Source organism: Psammomys obesus, unplaced genomic scaffold (genome assembly GCF_907164565.1).
Source record: "Psammomys obesus unplaced genomic scaffold, mPsaObe1.curated_primary_1811, whole genome shotgun sequence".
NCBI lineage: Eukaryota > Metazoa > Chordata > Mammalia > Rodentia > Muridae > Psammomys > Psammomys obesus.
Window position 1 is genome coordinate 11116530 of NW_026585895.1, and position 20517 is coordinate 11137046.

At 47.6% G+C, this 20517-nt stretch overlaps 1 protein-coding gene across 3 annotated transcripts in view; it reads left to right on the plus strand.

Moving 5' to 3' along the window:
- Positions 1-20517, plus strand: part of Wipf1 (WAS/WASL interacting protein family member 1) — a 106640-nt gene that overhangs the window by 13068 nt on the left and 73055 nt on the right. The gene's annotated exons all lie outside the window — the stretch shown is intronic.

The following is a 20517-nucleotide window of genomic DNA, read 5'->3' on the forward strand; positions in this document are numbered from 1 at the left end:
GGGGCGGGGAGGAGTAGAGTCCTAGCAGCCTCGGCTCCTCGTCACCCCCCCCCCCCCCCCCATCCACTAATACAGAGATGGCGAGGGAAACCCGGGAGGTTCCTGGTAACGGGGAAGATGCGGCCCAGCAGTGAAAAGAGGACAGGAGCCAGGTTCTTCTGAGCTTCAAGGAGAGGCCCAGCAGGAGGGCAGGGAGAGAAGAGCTGCGACCTAACCTTCTTCAGCAGGGACAGGAAGCCCCTTGTAACTGAGCTAGCCGGTGGGGGTAGAGCCTAGAGCCGTCCCCACCCGCGGGTTTGGACCTACCGATCTGAAGGACGCACACCTTCGGGGGTACCCATCTCACAATTACTCCGGTTCATCCCTACAGGAGGCGCCCTCTTCCTCCGCGCCTTCCTTGCAAGCTCTCTGCCATCGTTGTGTTTTAGCTTGCGTGTTCTTTTTTCCAAACATTCCCGTTGCCTTTCAGCATGGCATAATTCTTGATCTCTCCTATAGTCTGTCGAGTGCCTGTCTCGCCAAGGGATGGGGAGATGCTTGATGGTGTAGAATCACAACTCTTCACCTTTCTTTCCCCCGACCAGTGCCAAAGTGCTTAGCCCGAAGGGAGGGCTCAAAGCTACCAGCTGGATGAAACAGTGTGTTCTAAAGCTGTCACTTCGCTTTGACCTTCTTTTAAACAGCTTATTAACAAGAACTTGGGCCATGGAAGTCTTGGCAACTACTGATGCCAATTAAACAAATCAAGGTCAAGGAACCGAGCACCTGTCATTTCTCTTGGCTACCAGTGCAATTCTAAGCTCAATATACCAAAATTTTACGTATTTCATCGATAACAAAGAGTTGGCCATCTCCTAATTTCTTCTTGATCTGGGTACTTCTCAGTGGTACTTTGGCAAGGTCTCAGAAATTGGGGTGAACCAGTTCTATTTAGATTTCCAATAGTCATTTTTGGAGAAATTATGCCACTCTAGTAACAACGCTGTTTCTTTTGCATTTGTTTATTTGTTTTTCATTTTTTTGTGTGTATCTGTGTGGGTACATGCCCTGGTTTGGTGTGCAGGTGAAGGTCAGAGCACAGATTTGGGGAATCTCTCCCCTTCTGCCATTTGAGGCCTGGGAATGGAACTCAGGTTGTGAATACCTTTCTCCAACAGCCACTGTCGCAGCCCAACAACAGTGTTCTGAATCTTCTGAAACTTTGTTGGAGCCACACAGCTGCTCTGGAAGAGTTTCCAGTTTTGGATGGGGAATTTGAGGCTAATTAATTTTGCCCAGCATGTCACTTAACAAACGTGGCAGGGCTGAGAGTCAGTCTAGGTCAGGTGCCTCTAGTCCAGTCTGAGCTCTGAAGTTCCCCTTCCTGTCTCCTCAGGAAACTGTGGAAAGCTTAGGTGGCCCAGGTTTCTTCAGACAGCCAGCTGCCCACTGGCATGATGTCCTGGGGCTGTGACCTGGGCTTTTTGTCCTGTTCTCCTGCAGACTTCTAGGGCAGGGCCACCAACACGCTGAGCATAGGGTAGCTGGGGGATTCAGAGAGCAAGCACTGACCGCTCCGCTCCGTGTTGGTGGTTTGGATCCAGCACTGACTTGGTTCCAATCAGCTGTGTTAACACCTGCCTCGGCCTATCGCTGACACATCCTGAACACTGCTAAGGCTGAAGCAGTCCCCAGCCGGATGATGCTAAGATCTGTCTGTGACTGCTCACACGGTATTCAAGCAAAAACTGCAGAGTACTGATTTCACTAAAATCTGTAACATTCCAGGATCTTAGTGGTGGCAACCGTGAAGAGATTGTTTTGCCATTTGGCAGGTGGAGAAGTCAGGTGTCCCACACCAGTGGCCAGTTGGTTACAGAGTAGAGACAAGACCATGGGCCTGCTGAATTCTAGTCCAATCTCTCCCCACTGCCTGAATTTACTTAGTATGTAATAAATGAATTTCTTATTAAATTACAGGAGAAAGAAATTAGTCTGTTTTGTTTTTTCTCTCTCTCTACTGAGCAGGATAAAGGTTATCATGTTTCTAAAGATGGATACTGGAAACCCATCACATCAAGTAGCTAGCTGGACCGTGGAGTCCACAGAACATGGATCTTTCTTCTGGACAGTCCTTCAGGAAAGTACAGCCCAGTCCCTGGCTCCCTCTGTCTTAATTATTTGTTTAGGAGGTGATGGAGTTAAATTGGCTCGATTCATAGCAGAGTTCAGTGATGGGGCAGGGACGAGAGGGAAATGGCCACTTCCTTCCTGCAAGGAGAACTGTATCTCAAACCCAGCTGCTAAGGGCTTAGCCTCAGGGGAGCTGTGCCCTACTGGCCTTGGGGCTGGAGAGGCCGGGAAGTTGTGGGTTCTTGCCAGGCTCCAGGCTGGATCTTGAAGCCTCTCCTAGAGGAAGCTCAGGCAGCCTTTGGGGGCCTCCCTAGCAGCTTTTATACCCCACCCAGTGCTCTGTCAGGATGACTCCTATTAGCCCAGACTAACAAGATGACCACAGAGCACCCTTGCCCCTGTAGAAGGATGGCTTGGGGATCCTTGGGGCGTGGAGGGGAATTTGGTGCTTTCTCAGATAAGAGAGGGTGCTCTTCTGGATCGGAGGACCTCAACACAGTCCCGGGCAGTGGGGTGGAGTCAATTTGACGGAGCCGTAAAGTATCATTGCCCTGGGGCTTATATCAGTCCTCACGCTGCACAGTTCTCCCCACAGGAAGAGCCCTCTGGGGAACTGAAAGGGCAAGGCCGGGGAGAAGAGATGTGAGAGTAGCTGTCCGCTGTGCTGCAGAGCGCCGCCCTTTGCGGACCGCACGAGAAGGGGTCTACTCCCTCCTACCCTCCTTCCATCAGGCCCTGAGCATTGTCAGTTCCCACGGTGATTCCATCCCAGAAGAAGACAAAACAAACAGACTGCTCCCAAGAGCAGGTCAAAGGTAGTCATGCCTACTCTTCGCCTGAGCTAATGTGGGGTCCAGCTTCAAATCCATGGGTCATTTATTGTTCTTGATCAGAGGGCAATAGCTCCCTCTTTCCCTTTCTTCCTCTCTCCCTCCATCCCTCCTCCTTCCTTCCCTTCCTTCCTTCTTTCTTTGTATGTGTGTGGAAGGTTGCACATGTTTGTGGAGGTCAGAGGTCAGCTTTGGCAGCTGTTCCTCAGGACAGGGACCTGACCACCTGGCTTTTTGAGGCAGAGCCTCTCACTAGGACCTTGTGCTTGGCCATTAAACTAGCCTGGCCAGGTGTGAGCCTCCTGTCTCCATCTCCAGCTTTGGGATTACAAGGCTGCTCCATGCGTGGCCTTGTATGTGGGTTCTCGGGGTGTAACTTGGGTCCTCTGCTTGTGTAGCAAGCACTGTATAGACTGAGCTGTCTCGGTCCTTTTTTTGTCATTGTTTATTATTTATTTATTTATTTATTTATTTATTTATTTATTTATTTGTTGGTGTGACTCAGACCATTCTAAAATTAAGGGATTAGAAGTGGAGCTACGATTCTGATTTAGAAGTTTCTGATGTCCAATGTTTTGTACGTGCCTTGTCATTGTGACACTTTGGGCCCTGCTATTGAGTGTGTCACTGTGCTGTGTCAGCCAGCCTCCTGTGAAGTTAGGCCTCTAGGCACATGCAGACTGCTGCCTTAGAACTGGAAGTTGCAGAAATGGCTTCAGCCATTCTTCTAAACAGTGGGGAAGAAGCCTGCTGGGAGGGGCCTTGTCTAAAGTGTCCTCCATCTTCTCCTGCCCTAGCCCCAGCACAAACCAGTGAGCTCCCTTGGAGCCAGTAGTGGCTTTCTTGCTTAGAGGAACTAAGAGCGTGCTGCAGATGACCTTCGTGCATTAGATGGCTCAGGGACTTCCTCCTTTATTTTTCCAAGAGGTAAATCAGAAGGGCCCATAGGAGAACAACTTTAGGGATAAATTCAGTTCTAATTTGAGCTCTTTGAGCAAAGGTTTGCACTGTGTAGTTTAAGGGGTTGGAGAAATAAATGTGAGGGTTACTTCAAATCTTCCCAGAGTCAAGATAGATAGATAGATAGATAGATAGATAGATAGATAGATAGATAGATATATTTTTTTGAGAACATCTTATGTAAGAATCTGTGAGGGGAGCCAGGAGTGGTGCCTTTTTTCCCAGCACTCTGGAGGCCAAGGCAGGCTGTTCTCAGTTTCAGACCAGCTGCTCTGTAGAGCAAATTTCAGGATAGTCAGGGCTACAGAGTAAGACCCTGCCTCAAAAAACCAAACCAAACCAAAACCACCCTAGACCAACCAAGCAACAACAACAACAAAAGGGAATCTAAGCCTAAACAAGAAAGAGGAGTGTATGAAGCATGCTCACAGTAGGGCCCTTGCCTACACTAGAATAATGATGGACATGAAGAGGGCGGTGGGCTGGGTCTGAATAAAGGGTTCCTGTAAGCACAGTCCAGTGTGTAAAGAAACAGGGTCTGAACTGTACTTTGAAACCTGCTTTGGCTGTAGTCCAGAGTAAAAGATACATTTTCCATTGAAGTTGGGTAGATGATGGATGGGTAGGTGGATGGGTGGATGGATGGATGGACAGGAAAATTTTTATGAAAAAAATTCCCATGTTTGCCAAATATTTTCTATTCTAGCCTGTTTTTATTTCTTCATTTATTATTTTACTGACTTGACTGAGGTCATGAGTCTTGGAAGCTGGTAGGTGCCTTTAACGTCTGACCTATTTTTAAAAATGAAAGAAAAGCTGGGGCCAGATGACTTTGGGGTAAAGGTTCCTGGCATTCAGGTCTGGTGACCTGGTACACATGTAAAGGTGAAAGGAGAGAACCAACTCTACAGATTTGGCCTCTGACCCAATAATAGAAAAGACAAGAAAAAAAATGGTTGGAATCCAGGGAATGGGCAGGAACTTGCTGAGTGAGAAATGACAGTTTGAACAAGCCTTTGTCAGGCAGGTATAAACCAGTCTTGTGAGGTTTGGGCAGACTTCTGCGGGACCTGGTGACATTAGGTGGTACAAGATGAGATCTGCATCTCCCTGGCAGTCACTAAAGGCTGGTGGAGGGGTGATGGAGCACCAAGGGAGGGAGTGGAAGCGATGGCTGATGAGTGAGCACACGCCAACTCGTCATTCCGTTTGGACAGGAAACACTTGCTTGTCAGAGCTTTGTTTTCCTGATGCAAAAAGGACACCGGGCCTGTTCAAAGTTCATGATTGCCCATGGTCTACTGGGTGTGTCATGACTGGTCATAGTATTACACCTGAAAATCGTATAATTTTATAGTGAAATAGGAACATAAATGAAGCTTTATCCAGAGTCCCCTGGGAGGAAGCATGCTATAGGTGGAGGGCTGGGCTGTGTCTCTAAACCATGTCTCTTATATAGGTACTGGGTGTTGTCAAGTGGCTCTGTGTGCTGGGGATGTGTCTCAGTGGTAAAGTGCAGGTCTGAGGCCCTGGGTTGAACACCCAGCACCGCATACACCCCACACCCGGAAAAGAAAAAGAAAGCATGTTCTTTAATACTTTCAACTGTAGGAGCAATCTAAGTATAGACAGCAGTGTTTCCAGTCAAGCGTTATTTGAAGGCCACTTGGACAACTTGTGATCAGTGTAGCAGAGAAGGGGGACAGAAAAGTTCGGGTTGTGTAACAGAACTACCCAAACTCACTTGGGCTGCTGGCTGCATGACAAGCCTTAAGAACACGGAGGCTTGTCTGGAGTGCCTTGTAAGCTGGGTTTGAGGCAGCGAGCTCCGACTCTTGGCTTGGTGATGAGAACTGGGGGGTGGGGGGAGAGGCAGAGTCAACTTTGGTGTGCTAGCCGTTGGGGAATTAGTATGAACTAGGTAGCATGGTTTTTGTCGTGTCAGTCTGTATGTGGGTGCGCACGCGTGTGCGTGCCTGTACATGTATGCGCGTGTACCTGGAGCTCATCACGTCCTGGCTGTCCAGAGCTGCTCTTTTGGGCCTGGGCCGAGCCTCCAAGGTCAGCATTTCAGGTGCTCTGGCTCAGGCTTCAGTCAGCCTGGGTTGTATGTGGTAGGTTTCTGTGGACAAGAGGGTGCAGATTCTCCGGGGTCTTTGTTCTGCATCTAGGACCTCCCTAGCACTAATGGGGGCATCCAGGCTCGGGAGTCAAGGGAGGTCAGTGGAGAGGCTGAGTGGAGTCCTTCCTCCCTCACAGCACCTCTCCATGAGAGTTCTGCTCAGCTGACAGAAGAGTGCTAGGCTTAGGCCGGGTGCTTCAGAGCCCCAGACCCAGTTAGCCACACTCTGTTGCAACAGAGGTGGGGAGAGAGAGAGAGAGAGATTTTCAGGCTCTTCCTCCAGCAATACCGCTGTCTTATGACCCTGCCTCAGTTTCCTCATAAACTGGGGAGATTGGAGATGTGTGTGTGATCCCAGCTCCAACGCCTGTGGCTCTCTTTCTGGCCCGAGAAGTGTTTTCTGGCAGGAAGGAGCAGCTGCCCAGAGTTTCCTTTGCAGGCAGCCAGGGAGGACATTCTTTCCTGCGCCCGCACATGGAAGCAATTTCTAGATCAGCCAAGGCCCTGTGCTGCTGCGCTCACTGAAGCAGAGGAGCTTGGTGGTGGTGAGTGGAAAAAGAGAACCCTGGTATGCATTCTCCTGTTTTCTACCACAGCGGCTCTGCTGTATGGAATGACTCCTATGATCTGCTTTTCTAAGCTCAAGCAGGGCAGGGCTGGCATATTTCACAGTAAAGCCTTAGTAAACAAAATGAATGCGGAGTTTGCAGCTTGTCCCTGGAAGGCCAAGATGGGGGCTAAGGGGACCATGAATTCCTGAGTTGTGTTTCCACCACTTATTATAATCTTTCTCTCCCATCTATTAAAAGTGAGGGCTATTAAGGAATGCCTGTACTGTTCTCTGGAGAGAAGTGGGAAAGATCAATGCAAGCTTGGGGTGGGGAGGATTGCTTTATCATTTTATCTATCCTCTGTCAAGAAAACCCTTTTTATTCTTGCGTGTCCTTCTGAACTCCTCGGGGCTCGGCAGTGACTGGCTCCTGAACACAGGCCAGGAGAGGGATTTTTTTTTTTTTTTCTAGAGCACTGCTTTACTCACCAAACCTTATTTGTTGCGCTGGTCCCATGAATGGTCCTGAAGACTGCTTATTTCTCCCACCTCTCTACTTCTGACCCTAATTCCAGAGATTACTGAAGAGGACGTGCGACCCAGAAATGGCTCTCGCTCCCCTTCAGCCTGCCCCTAACGCCTCTACTGTCCACTCCCCCACTGATGGGAAGTTAAGGTTAATGTTGAGCAGAGAGATTTTTCCTAGAGACGAGGTCTGAGTAGGAGATGATATGTGCATGTTCACCATCCATGAAGGGTACTGAACTAATGTTCTCGTCAAAAAGACTATCCCTTCCAAATCCTGTCTAGAAAAATCTCCCAAAATCAAGGCAGCCACAATTCCTTTGGCTGCCGGATGCCAAAGGCTTCTTAGCGGGGAACATAGTCTTTATTTGTTTTGTTTCCGGGTCTGTGGTGCAGAACCCTCTGGCTCAAGCACCCAACTATTCCCACTGGGGGTGGAGAGAGGGGGGAGCGTGTTTACAGTGAGCTCACTGAGTCTGAGTTACCCTGGAGATAAGTCACATCGGGCATCAGAACCTTATATGGCTGACCCTTGCCTCAAGATGCTCAGAATTAGCGGAGGTTTGGTGTGGACAGAGCTCTGTGGATGGATTTCCTTGCCCTGTGGATGAGAAGAACGTGAGAGGTCCACATCTGTAGAGCTGTTAGGTTCTCTGCAGTGCGGAGTGAGCAGAGGCAGCCCAGTTCTGACTTCCCATCTTCATGAGGCTTCCTGCCGAGCCATCCAGGAGACAGAACTGAAGGCAGCCCATTTCTGCCACTGGTGTGGAAGATTACCTGGGGTGAGAAGGTCGGTTTCCCCAGTGTCTCAGGAAGGAAGACTCGCTTCAATCCTTTCACTTCAGGACACACTTCTGGAGTTGAGACATCCACAGCCAGCCAGGCAGCACACACAACCACGGACCCATAGCGTTGGGCTCAGCACTCCAGGCAGCCACCTTGCGCTCCCTCCCTGGTCTGCAGCCTCCATCTGTTTCCTGTATTTGTTCACCGGGCATTTGTTAAGCACTTACTGTGGAGGCTTCAGGGAAGGTCACTGTCTCCACAGAGTTTACGTTTCACGAGGGAGAAAGAAGAATGAGGCAGAAAACACAAAGCTAAGGTGAATTAAGATACTGATAAGCTGACCAGGTGATTGGTTAGAGCAGTGTTCCTCAACCTTGGGTCCCGACCTCTTTAGGGGTCAAACAACCCTTTCACAAGGGCTGCTTAAGACCATCAAACAAACAAACAAAAACATAGATACTTACATTAAGATTCATCCCAGGAGCAAAATCACAGTTATGAGGTAGCAATGAAAATAATTTTATAGTTGGGGGGGTCACCACAACATGAGGAACTGCATGAAAGGACCCCAGCATTAGGAAGGTTGAGAACCACTGGGTTAGAGAATGACGGAGATACTGTTTGAAATACAGCAGTCCAGGAAACTCCACCTAAAGACATGACTGAAGACTTGAGATAGGAGTGACCAGGGACCAGACACGTGACACCTGGGGAACCTACGTGTCAATGCCAAATGCAAAGGTCCCGAGGTGAGAACAAGCCGGGCACATCCCAGAAAAGGAAGGGGAGAGCGTGGGCTCATGGGAGAGGCATGCAGGGCCAAGTGAGAGACGTGGGCATGGACAGATCTGAGTTGACGGTCAGCAGGGTCATAGGATCTGCTTCAGGCCCAGCACTGTCTAGTCCCGCACTCTAACACATATCTGCGGTGTCAGATTGGCCCCTCACGTCTGCCCGCCAGCCTCCATCATTCATCTACCCACGACACCAAAATCCTACTAAATGAAACCACGCGAGAAGCCACAGCCTGGAGGTCGTCAGGGAAGGAGAACAAGAGCCAGTTCCTGCCGCACGCTAGGCCCGCTGCCCTATTGGAGTGGCCAACAGGACCCGCAACGTTTCTTCTATCGCAAAAACCCTGCTTCTCCTGTGCCAGGCTTTTCTCCTTCCTCCAAGGTGGAAACTGGTGAGTGGTGGTTCCTTTTCTCTGCCCCTCCTCTCTGCCCTCTACCTGGAGCCCCCGCTTGAAGGTACTCTGAAGAAAGTTCCAGAATATGTTTTCCATTCTCTGGTGTCCCTGAGTCGGCAACTGAGATGGCATCTCGTCAAAGAGCTTGATTATCCCGGAGAGGAAAAGGATGTGCGTGCATATGGAGGTCAGAGATCAAAGCAGGGCAATACCTCTATGGCTCTCCGCTGTGTTTTTTGAGATAGCGTGTGAAGGCAGCGCTCAGCTCCACGAGGCCAGCTGGCTAGGATGCTCTGGGTATCTACCTATCTTAACACAGTCCTTTATATGTGTGTTAGGATCTGAGCTCAGGTCCTCGTGTTTGCCTGGCACGTGATCTCCCAGGTCTCCGTACTTTTTGGTTTTTTGAGACAGGGTTTCTCTATTTAGCCCAGGCTGTCCTGGAACTTGCTCTGTAGACGAGGCTAGCCTTGAACTCAGAAGCTCTGCCTGCCTCAGCTTCCCGAGTGCTGGGATTAAAGGTGTGCACCTCTACAGCCTGGTGTATACTTGCAGTTTTTGATATTAGTGTTTGCTTTGGCCATGTGTAATAGGCGCGCATGCCCAGTCTTAGCAGTGGACGGGCGTGGGTGTTTATGCTTGAGGTCTCTTCCCTCTCCATCGGGGTCTGGGGCTTTACAAACACTAAGAAGGGATCTTTCTCTTTCTGTACTTGCAGTATTGGAGCTGCCAGATCTTTCCTAAATCTGCTTCTTCACCCAAAGCCTCCAACGTACAAATTATGTTAATGTGAGATCATGTCAAAGGCAGCATTGTACATTCTAAAAAATACATGATGATTTTACCTTCAAGAGTTCATTTATATATAAAAAGATAATTCACACCATTAGTCCAGTGCAAAGTATTAAAACAGCTCTTGGCAATTTGGTTTTGATTGTTTTAAAATGCAGAAGAGAGATCCTCTGCTCCAGGCCACGCTCTTACTCAACATTGTTCCTCTTTCTGAAGGACACTGGGGATGGTGAGTAATAATGCAGAGTTGCAGCAGGGTAAATGTTCCACCAAGCCATCTCTCTCCTCATGCTAACGTAAGTGCCTCGTATCTGGGGTTTTGAAAGGGCTTCGCTGACCCTGGACTGTGCCATGATGTGCGCTGACTGTCTCCTTGCAGCATCGGTATATGGTTTGCATGTGTGTAACTTGGACGTCTGGGCTAAAAACACTGGGTAGCTGCTTGTCTTTACCAGCCTGCAGACACAAACCTCGGCTGTGTGTGTAGGAACTGGCCATTCTCTTCCCTCGGGGGATGGTAGATTTTTCACACAGAAATGAACATAGCATCCAGGCCAGCTAAGCACGGAGTCCCCAGTGCCTTTGCCCCCCTGAGCGCTCCATCGGAGATGTCTCAGCCCTGGGACTTTCAGCTGCCTCCGTTTGTTTGTTATTTGCTCTCTTAAGTTCTTGGTGGGCCTCCTTGATATTAATGTCAGGCCTGGAATGGCTTTCTAAAAAGGAGGGGAGAGGGAGGAAAATCTTTTCATTGGGAAATGTTTTAAAAGCAAAGAGAACAGCAGAGGGGAATTGGGATGTGTTGTGGAAGCTGCTGGTACGAGCTCCTCTATGTCCTTTCAATTCTGCTGCTCTTTTATTGAAAATACATTTCCTTAGAGAGAGAGAGATGGAGAGAGATCACACAGGCAGGCTGTAGTGTGTGGAGGACAGACAACAAGGAGCCAGTGAATTGGTTCTGTCTTTTCACCACTCACTAGATGGGTTCCAGGGATGGAACTCAGATTGACAGGCTTGGTGACAAGCTGTTTACCCGCCAAGCCATCTTGCCAACCTGCTATTTTTTTTTTCAGGCTGCCATTTCATATAAACGTTACTGGAAAACATCATTGGCTTGCTGTCAGAAAATTTTGTCCTGTATGATAACTTTTTTCCTTTTATTTGTGGAGTTAGTATCTCATATTTATTTGCATAATGTATATGCATATTCATTTTGTTTTCCATTGTTGATAAAATAACACGACCAAAGCTAGTTTAAGGAAGAAAGAACTTACTTGGCTTACAGTTCTAAGGGAGGGTCCGTGATGGTGGGAATCGAGAGTGACAGGAAGCTGAGAGATCACATTTTTATTGAACACAGGAAGTAGAGAGAGAAGTAGGAAGCAGGGTGAGGCTATAAACCCTCAAGGCCTATCCTCAGGGACACTCTTCCTCCAGGCTGTATCTCTTTCTCAAACAGCACCGTCAGCTGGCGATCCTGTATCCAAATACATGGGCGGCATTTTTCACTCGGATAGTCACAATGTTTTTGCATATGGCTGTGTAACAAATCACCTTAGGGCACAGTGTTTAAAACTTTAGTCATTTTGCTTTTTCCCAATTCTGCTGTCTGGGCTGACTTCACAGCTGGGCAGCTCTCCTGCTCTGCTCTTGTCTAGGGTTCATCTGGTGGTCTTCATCTCCTACCCTAGGTGGGGCACAGGCTCAGGCGCTCTCCTTTTCCATGGACATACAGAATCACAAAAGCAGAATCAGCAGGCTCTCACGCCTGTAGTGTTTTAAGAGTCAGAGCAAATCACAGCTATACTGCAAACCCATGGGAGAGACTATTCACAGTGTGAGTTCCAGAAGGCATGGTTCACTGGAAGCCACCAAAGGATTCAGTCACCACACACTCGTTTTTTTAATCGACGGATACTGTTGAGTACACATGATGGCGGGCACTGAGCATCCCGTGGGAAGCAAGTGAAGCCTCGGCCTGCCCTCATGAGCTCCTGGTCCATGGTGAGCACAGCTCAGTCACGATGAGGTCAGCGCGCTGTGCTGAGTGCACGAGGGTCGCTCAGTCAAAACCAGTCTTGGCTGCATAGTAAGAAAGACCCTGTGTCAGAAACCAAAATCATAAGCATGACATAGCATGTCAGTAAGGAACACATGGCAGCTGGGGTTACTGGGACTGTGCCTACACCCATCAGGCTAGCCAGAGTCAGCTATGGATCAGGGCAGGAGGAATGCCCCACTACTTACTGTGGACTATTGGCAACTAACAGAGCCGGGGAGAGAGGACGGCGAAATACCCACCAGGTTGCAGTGGATTATTTTAGTCACACAGACAATCGGGGTCAAACTTAGGACACACACACACACAAAATCATGAATATAGAAAAGAGAAGAAGAGGAGGAAATGGCAGGGATGAGAGAGAGTAATAAGAAGGTGTTATAAACGTGTTTAATGTGGAAGAACACAAACAAGCTACTGAAAACCAAAGCAGAACCAAACCAAAATAACCACCAAAACCAAACAAAATCTCAGTCACACGGGAAAAAGGGTAGATTTGCCTTTTGGAGAGATCACACTGACGGCGGCAGCCTGAGGATGGAGGGATGTGGGCCTGGAGACACCCGGAATCTGTTGCAGAAGGCCAGGCATAGGGTGGGGGTGTGGCCACAGCATAAGTTCAGGGGCTACGCTCCAAAGGTGATAGGACTTGGACTCAAAAAGTGTTGATTGTGCCTGTTGTGGAGGTGAGTGTGGAGAGGCAAGGCGACCTTCATGCTTTTGGCTTGAATGGTCAATGACAGCGGGAGTGTGAGACAGATTGGACCCAAGGGAATGAGAAGGTTGCCCTCAGGGTGCCAAGGGGACCCTCTGATACACGTGAAATTGGATGCCATGAAGACCATGCCTGAGCCCCGCCAGTGCTTCCGAACCCCTGCTCAGCTCTGGTTTGACGCCCTTTCTGCCTCTCTCCTGCCTTCCCTTAGAGGAGCGTGGGATGGTCGGGTCTGAGGCACGCTGTGCAGGAGGAGGCACTGAGGCCTTGGCAGGGAGAGTGGCAGAGACACGCTCAGGTCACGGGGCGGAAGTTCAAAGTTGAGCTGACTTAAGGAGAAATTGAAAATAGAGGAAAAGAAGAAGAGAGAGAGTCCAAAGTTAACCCCGTGACTGAAGGAAAGAAAAATGAGTTGTGAGGAGAAAAAAAAAAAAAAAAAAAAAAGTAGACTGAGAAAGTGAAGAGAAATAGGCGGTTACGGAAGCTATGGCTCTGCCGTGGAAGACTCGAGAATCTTGTTCTTATATGCCTCCTTTTCATGTTGGATTTTAAACATTTAGAAAAGTAAAATTAAGCTTTTTTTTTCTTTTCCCTGAAGCCCTTGGTGGGCAGGGAATGGGCCTTTAGATAAGGTCCCTGCTGTATAAAAGGAGGGGAGGAGCAGTTATCACCTGAGCTAAGCCCTTCCTTGCTCGACCTTTTGTGTCAAAGAGGACCTGGAGACGAAAGGGCATGCAGACAGTTAACGTAAATTAAGAAGAAATTGAGTGGAATGCTTTGTTGTCTGTTCCCAAGAGGTCTGACAGAGAAATATCAGTGGCCTCAGAGAATGGAGAGGGAGCACGTCCCCGTGATCAATTTTTAATAAACATAAATGGCATAATAAATTATGCATGGGGAAATGGTATAAAGCATTAAACAATGAAGAATAAATTATTTAAACGATTAAAAATTGACTGTCATACATGTGATGTATGAGAACTCTTGAGTTTTCTCTTCAAGGAAATAGAACAAGGTTTTAACGGGGGCCTTTTCAAAGAATGTTCATTAACAAGGGAGTCATGTGGGGTTCTGCCAGGAAAGGTTCCTGAGCTTGGAGCCTTGTGTCCTTGGGCTCTCTCTGTTAGCGTGTGAGAAGTATCTTGCTGGTGAGTGGTCCTCCATCACATGACCAGTTATGCAAGCACTGCCTGTCTTCCAGAAGGCTCACAATCTCTCTCCAGGTATCCGGGGTCAGTAGCACAGTTCCTTACACAGTCTTAGCCCTCCAGGATTCCCAGCTAAGAGGCCCTGCCTCAGGCACACTATTGTTTCTGTCCCAGAGAAATCCCAGCAAGCCATGCCCCTTCCATCCCGGCCTCACCGGAGAGGAGTCACATTTCTCAGAAGCACCGTGCCATACAACATGTGTTATCGTTGAGTCAAATATATCTACATGTAAACTCCATCTCTGCCATGCGTTAGTTTTGGCACCTTTACCAGTTAATTGTGTTTGCCGAAAGCTCAGTTTCCTTATTTGTAAAAGAAGCTGAGCATGAGATCAGGTGTAACTGCCAACTTCAGACCCCAGAGATTCTCAGTGTTTATTACTAACTACAGAATCAGACAATAAATGTTAGAGACTCTAAGAGGGATGAAAAGTAGGGCCAGGCTACAGCACTAGCTGCTGCAAAGCTGAGTTCAATCCCCAGAATCAGGACAGGGGGAGGAGAGCAGCAACTAGAGAGGGCCACAGATAGACCAGAACAACCTGGGCAAACCCAAGTGAATCTAGGAAAGACCCGGCACCTGACCCAAACCAAAGCTTATAAACTGAGGGCCAACGACTGGCTTTAGAAATGCAGCTTTTAAACGAAATTGAAACCGAATGCCCCATGCAGAGGCACACCCTGTCCCTCGTTTCTGTTGCCTCGCCCCAGCCTGCCTGCGCCCATCTGTCTGCTTAGTTCTGGGTGCTTGAGTTTGCTACTTGAGGCAGTCGTTAATCTACAAGCTAGACAACTTCCTGTTTCCTAGATTCTTGAATGTTTTAATGTAACCTTTGAGCATCTGATTGATGCCTATCTTTAACGGAAATAAAGAAATGATGTTTTGCCCAACTGATAAATGTTAGCAAAAGTTGAAAGTTCAAAGATGACAACATTTTTATCAGCTGTCTCTTTTGTTGTTACTCTAAATTAATATTTACGCAGCACCAGGGTAGACCTTCCGTTGCTCTAGGACTGTTATTCCTTCCAACGCAGACACCGGATAATTAGAGGTAGAATTGTAGATGGCCGTGCCTGGCTTCTATAAATAATCATGTCTATCAATAAAAGTTTAAGTTGAAAATGTGCCAGTAAATGTATCACGTTTGCCAGTGAGAGCTGTGTCTGTGTCTCTTCCACTTGAATCTGGTGCCAGGGAGGCTTGTAACTTTTTTTACGGGAGTTCCAGGGCAGCAATGACCCCATGTGACTTCTAAGGCGATGTCATAAAAGGCAGGAACAATGGCCCTTAGAGACAGCCTTGAACAAACATGTTAAGAGAACACCTGGGTACAGTGGTGCACACCCAGAATCCTATCACAAAGGAAGCTGAGGCAAGAGGGTTGCCACAAATTCTAGCCTGGGCTACAAAGTCAGGGTTTTTTTTTTTGTTTGTTTGTTTGTTTGTTTTTTTGTTTTTGACCCTGTCTTAAAAAAAGAAAAGAAGTCCAGCTAAGGAAGAGGGTATATGTTGTAGCTTATATAGAGTATTTTCTTAGTGTGTGCAAGACCCTGGGCTTGATAGGAGCATTGAACAAATAAACAAGCAAACAAAACAAAACAAAGACAGAAATAAATGAAAGGAATATGGGTGAAACCCAAAAGGCCCCATGTATGCACTGTCCTTGACAATCTTGGTAGAGCTCATCCTAGCCTTCCTAGGCTTATACCAGACCTGTGTATGTAAATGAAGAGGCCATCTTGGGAATGGATTCTCCCCCACAGTGGTCTAGGCTCCAGGGAAGCCAGAGGAGACCACAGACCTTACAAACAGTGTAGCTGCCTACTCTCCACTGTTCCTAGATTCCGGGCGACGTGTGATCCTCGAGGACGGAGATATGGTTGTGGTTTCATACAGTTAGTCTCAGGGTCATTTATTCCGTGGTAACAGACATCTGGAGTGGTCTTGCCTGACTTATATATAGCTTGGTAATTATCACAGAACACATTGTATTGCGAGGTCATGACTGCAAATGGCTGGTCCCATCATACTATGACGTACAACTGCTAGCTTGTTCCTCCTCCCACCCCCATGAAAGACAAGCAGGGAGACAGTAAGTTTTCACGAATTCATGTGTTTTGGTTCTTAAATGTCTGCAAAGGTCCCTGTGTTAAAGGCTTGGTCCCCAGTGGTGGCTGCTGAGACATGAACGGAGCCTTTGGGCTGTGAGGCCTGGTGGGAGGCATGTAGGCCACTGGGAATTGTAGGATCCAGCTCTTCCTTGCTGTCTTTTGTTTCCTGGCCTGTAGGATTCACTGATGCCCCTGCCATAATCTGGCATCACCACTGGCTCAAAGCAGTGGGGCAGTGAGCTGAAACCTCCAGAACTGTGGGCCCAAACAACCCTTTAAAAAGATGTCTGCCATCTTAGACAGCCACAAAGCTAACTGACGCATCTGGCTAATGAGGTAACAGACAGTTTCATGTGAGGCTGGGACCCACATGAAAGCCGACAAATCCAGGTTCTGCAGTCGGACGGTTTGGAAGGGTGTGCTACCAATGCTTTTGTTTATTGCTAACTCAGGGTGATCGCTTCTAAAGTAGGGTACAGTTTCCCCAGTAACGATAAATTGGACAACTGCATGAGAAGGTACTTTGGGTTTTTTTTAAACGGTAATATTGTTGATGTCTGTAAACATTTAATGTAATGATTATTTGGGGTTAATGGACAATGCTGATGGTTTGAGCTATTCTGAGCATTGTCAAGTAATCTGAGCCCATAGGGCAGACTAGGCTCTTGGGCCCTGAAGTAGCTGGTGCTTAGAGGCCTCCGAGCTGAAGGCATGTCAGTCCTTCCTTTTGAAACTACACAAGTTACCACGTTGTTTACCATTGCTTATGAACAAGTAATTGAACCAGAAGTTTGAAAGCTAGAGTGCGGCCCATCACAGAGTATGTGATTGGATCTCACACTTCCCAATGACCTAAAATCTCTTTCTTGCTTCTGTTCTCTGTCCTTTTAGCCTGACAAGCAGTTGTGGGCCTTTGTCTTGCACAGCAACTCCGTGACACATATGTTAGTCAGGGGGCAGTCTCTGTAGACTTCAGTTGGTTCTGTCCAGGCTATGTGACAATCACCCAGGTTCTCCTGGCATGACCATCTTGCTGCTCCTCACTGCCCATCTGCCCACATGTACTCAAGCACAGTCCTGAGTGAGGGCAGTGAAGACGCTGTTTTGGGATACCACTCTTTGTGTTAAAAACATGGCCAGGAAATACGCTGCTTAGTAGTAGTGAGAAAACTTAACGGCCAGGGTGACTTGGTCATTTTTGGAAAGAGCAGTTGGGATGGCTGTGAGAAAGCCGGCCTAGAAAACGCTTTCATAGGCTGAAGCAGTAGGAAGATGAAGCTGCTCTAAATGGTTAGGAAGGCTGACTTAGACTCTGAATCTGAAACCGCTTATTTCGAAGGATGTTGTGTTCGCAGAGTAGACCACTGACAGACCGAGATAGTCTGTGGATCTTGAGAATGAGGGGTACCTCTGTTCTCCATTAATGGCTGGAAGACAGTAATCTTTTGTTTAGAAGATGTCAGCCACTTCTTTTTCTCCCAGGAGGAAGTACTGGGCGGGGGGGGGGGGGGGGAGGAGAGGATGGGTTGTAGCCTCTACTGGTGCCATAATGGAGTACAGGACCATCCACGATCCTACTTGGGAGGGTGGAGAAGGAAGAAACTGGCCCCTGAGCCAAAGCCAAGATCAGCCCTGCAGGAGGCAGCACAGCTCTCCTGCTGTAGGCAGCATCCAGGAGGGCTGGAAATCTTCTCATTCACCTAACTGGAGAGAATTGAACTTGGAGGGGCTGTCCAAGGTCAGGGCGCTCCTCCTTGAGCTGCAAAAGTCACTGCAGAGGGGCATTTTCTGAGCTGTTGTCAGAACAGGAAGAGCCTCGCAGATACAGGCATCTGGTTCCATGCAGCTCATCGAGGTTAAGGTTCACGGTCCCTGCTAAGGTGGAGACACATCTGTTCAGTTACTTGAGCGCTGTTTCCCTGACTGGTGTTCAGGCAGTTTAACATTCCTTACATAATGGGAAGTCAGCTGTGGCCCCAAGCGGAGGCAACAAAATTGACTATGCTCAGAGGTCCTAGAAAAAAGGAGGCGTGTCGCGCCACAGAGCTCTGCTGTGAACGGAAGCAGCCTGGCTGGGAGGCAGATCTGTTCTCCCAGAGAAAGCTGTTTAGGCCAGATCCTTTCTCAGAGTTTCTGCAGCAGAGGCAAGTCAGGGCAGGGTAGGACAGTTTAGGCTGGCTAGTCTGAATTAGTCTGGAGGGCTGCAGCCTGGGGGATGGGGGGTTGCTATTTGCCTGGTCCATGGCCCTGGGATGATAGAGGAAGTCTGGCTCTGCATCGGCCAGTATGTTTATCAGCGGGCTTTTTGGGCTGAACTCTTGCCAGCATACAAATTGGATAGCACGGAGACATTCACCTGGAATCCCAGCACTCGGGGAGGCTGAGGCAAGTGATCTCTGTGAGTTCCAGGCCAGCCCGATCTACAAAGTGAATCCAGGACAGCGAAGGCTACACAGAGAAACCCTGTCTCAGAAAACCAAACACAAACAAACAAAATATAACCAAGTTTTGATAAATATTATAGTTTATAGTAGTAATTTTTCAATAATGAGGGAAGTAGAGTTTATTTAAAATTTGGGCCAGAGAGGGAGATGGCTTAGCTGGTAAATGCACTTGCCATGGGAGCCTAAGTTCTCCGCCTGGAACCCGCATAAAGATGGGAGAAGAGAACCGACTCCACAAAGCTGTCCCCTGACCACCACACACATGTATTGTGGTACACATGCTTCCCCCCCTTTTTTTATGCATAACACACAATAATAAGTATTTTTGAAAAAAAAAATCAATTAAAACAGAACTTGCAATCAGCTCAGCGTAACACAGCCCAAATCCTCTTTAGCTTTTTTTTAACCATTGTGATTGATTATCCATGGTACCACAATGTGAAAATGCAGCCTGTACAAAATGTTCCAGAGACATAGTTCAGTAAACACACTTCATGTTATTAAATAAAGATGGCTGATTATGTCTGTATATAAATTTCCCCTTGGAAGTTAATAGGGGGTATTATGTTGCATTTAGTGCCTAAGTATGTCATTGAGGTATACAACAGTAATTTAGTAAATTTTAGGCATCACTCAGAGTACCAACTTTATTTCCAGAAGCTGATTGAAGGGAAAAATAATAATAGATGCTGATATACAAAATATAGTGTTTCTCATTCATTATAACTGTTACTAATTAATAAATCTTGACAGATGTTTGTGTTTTGTAAATTTATTTCCTTTGCAGAACATGTAATTTAGGCTGTCTGCAGCCACTTCAAAATCAAAATCAGAGTCCAGGAAAAAAAAAATATGATAAACACACCAGGTTGGGTTTGATGTTGCTCAGCTGGATATGACCTACGCTCTAATTATAACCTGAATAAATCTGAGGCTTCACACGACCAGATTCTGCCTGGAGTCTCAGCCAGAGAACACCCACTTTAATACCAGAAACCTTAAAGAACATATCTCTTTAATCCAGGGTTTTCCAAAAGGCACCGAGTGTTTATAACACGTAAACACTTCCTCAAAGCTCAGTGAGGGTACCTATTCCTCAGAGCGCATGGCTGATTCTAAGCCTGGTTTTATTTCTCCCAACCACATGGCTCCTCACTAGCAGTGAGTGGTGCTTTTCTTGTTTGTTTATCATGGAGACGTTGTAATTCGTGTAGCATTTTCTTCCTTGGTTCTAGTCAGCTGCAAATACTTCCAAATCCAGAAGCAAAAACGCTGCAATACCTAACCTGCACGCTTACAAACAGCCTTGTGGTTGTGACTTCCTAGAATGATCTGAACTTCTTTCATCGTCTTTGCCAAGTACCCTTTACTGGCTGCATGCGGAACACCCCAAAAATGAAGTCCTGTCTTTGCTTGGCTAGTTGCCTCACTAATCTATAACTTCCGGAGAATAAAATTCCCAACCTATCAAGAAGGACGGTAGCCACCATTTTTGCATTGCACTTGCTGGTTAAGGTCTTTGTGGGTCACATCAGATTTAATACTTGTAAAAATGTCCCTCTGCTAAGATGAAAACTGGGGCCGGAAAGAATGAATTAATTCACTGAAACCAGTAAGTAATGGGTCTGCTGTTTGAATCGGGCATGCTGATTTCCAGATCCTTCGATTCTGAGGCGACAGGAACCTGCTTACCAATTCTACCTTATTCTGTGTTCTCTTTGTTGTGAAAGAAAGGCACAGATGAGCCCGAGAAGGATGATCTTTTCAAACAATTAGATGTCTTCTCAGTTCCATGTTCAGTGTGGGAAACACACAAATTCTGAAAACTACCAATCCGCATGGCAAGGGATACCTTATCATCCTGGACCTCATCCAGCATCTTTGGCCCACTCGTTCGGTCTACAAGAAAGGATCAGGGGCAAAGTGGAATACGTTCTTGCCACGGAAGTGTGACAATCTGAGTTTGACCCCCAGAGCCCGCATAAAAAGCCTGAAGTGGTGCCCTTGTAATCCAAGCACTGAGTGACAGATGTAATCCAAGTGGAGACAGGCAGGGGCTTTTCTGAGGCTTGCTGGCCAACCAGTCTAGCAGAATCTGTGAGCTCTGCTTAGTGAA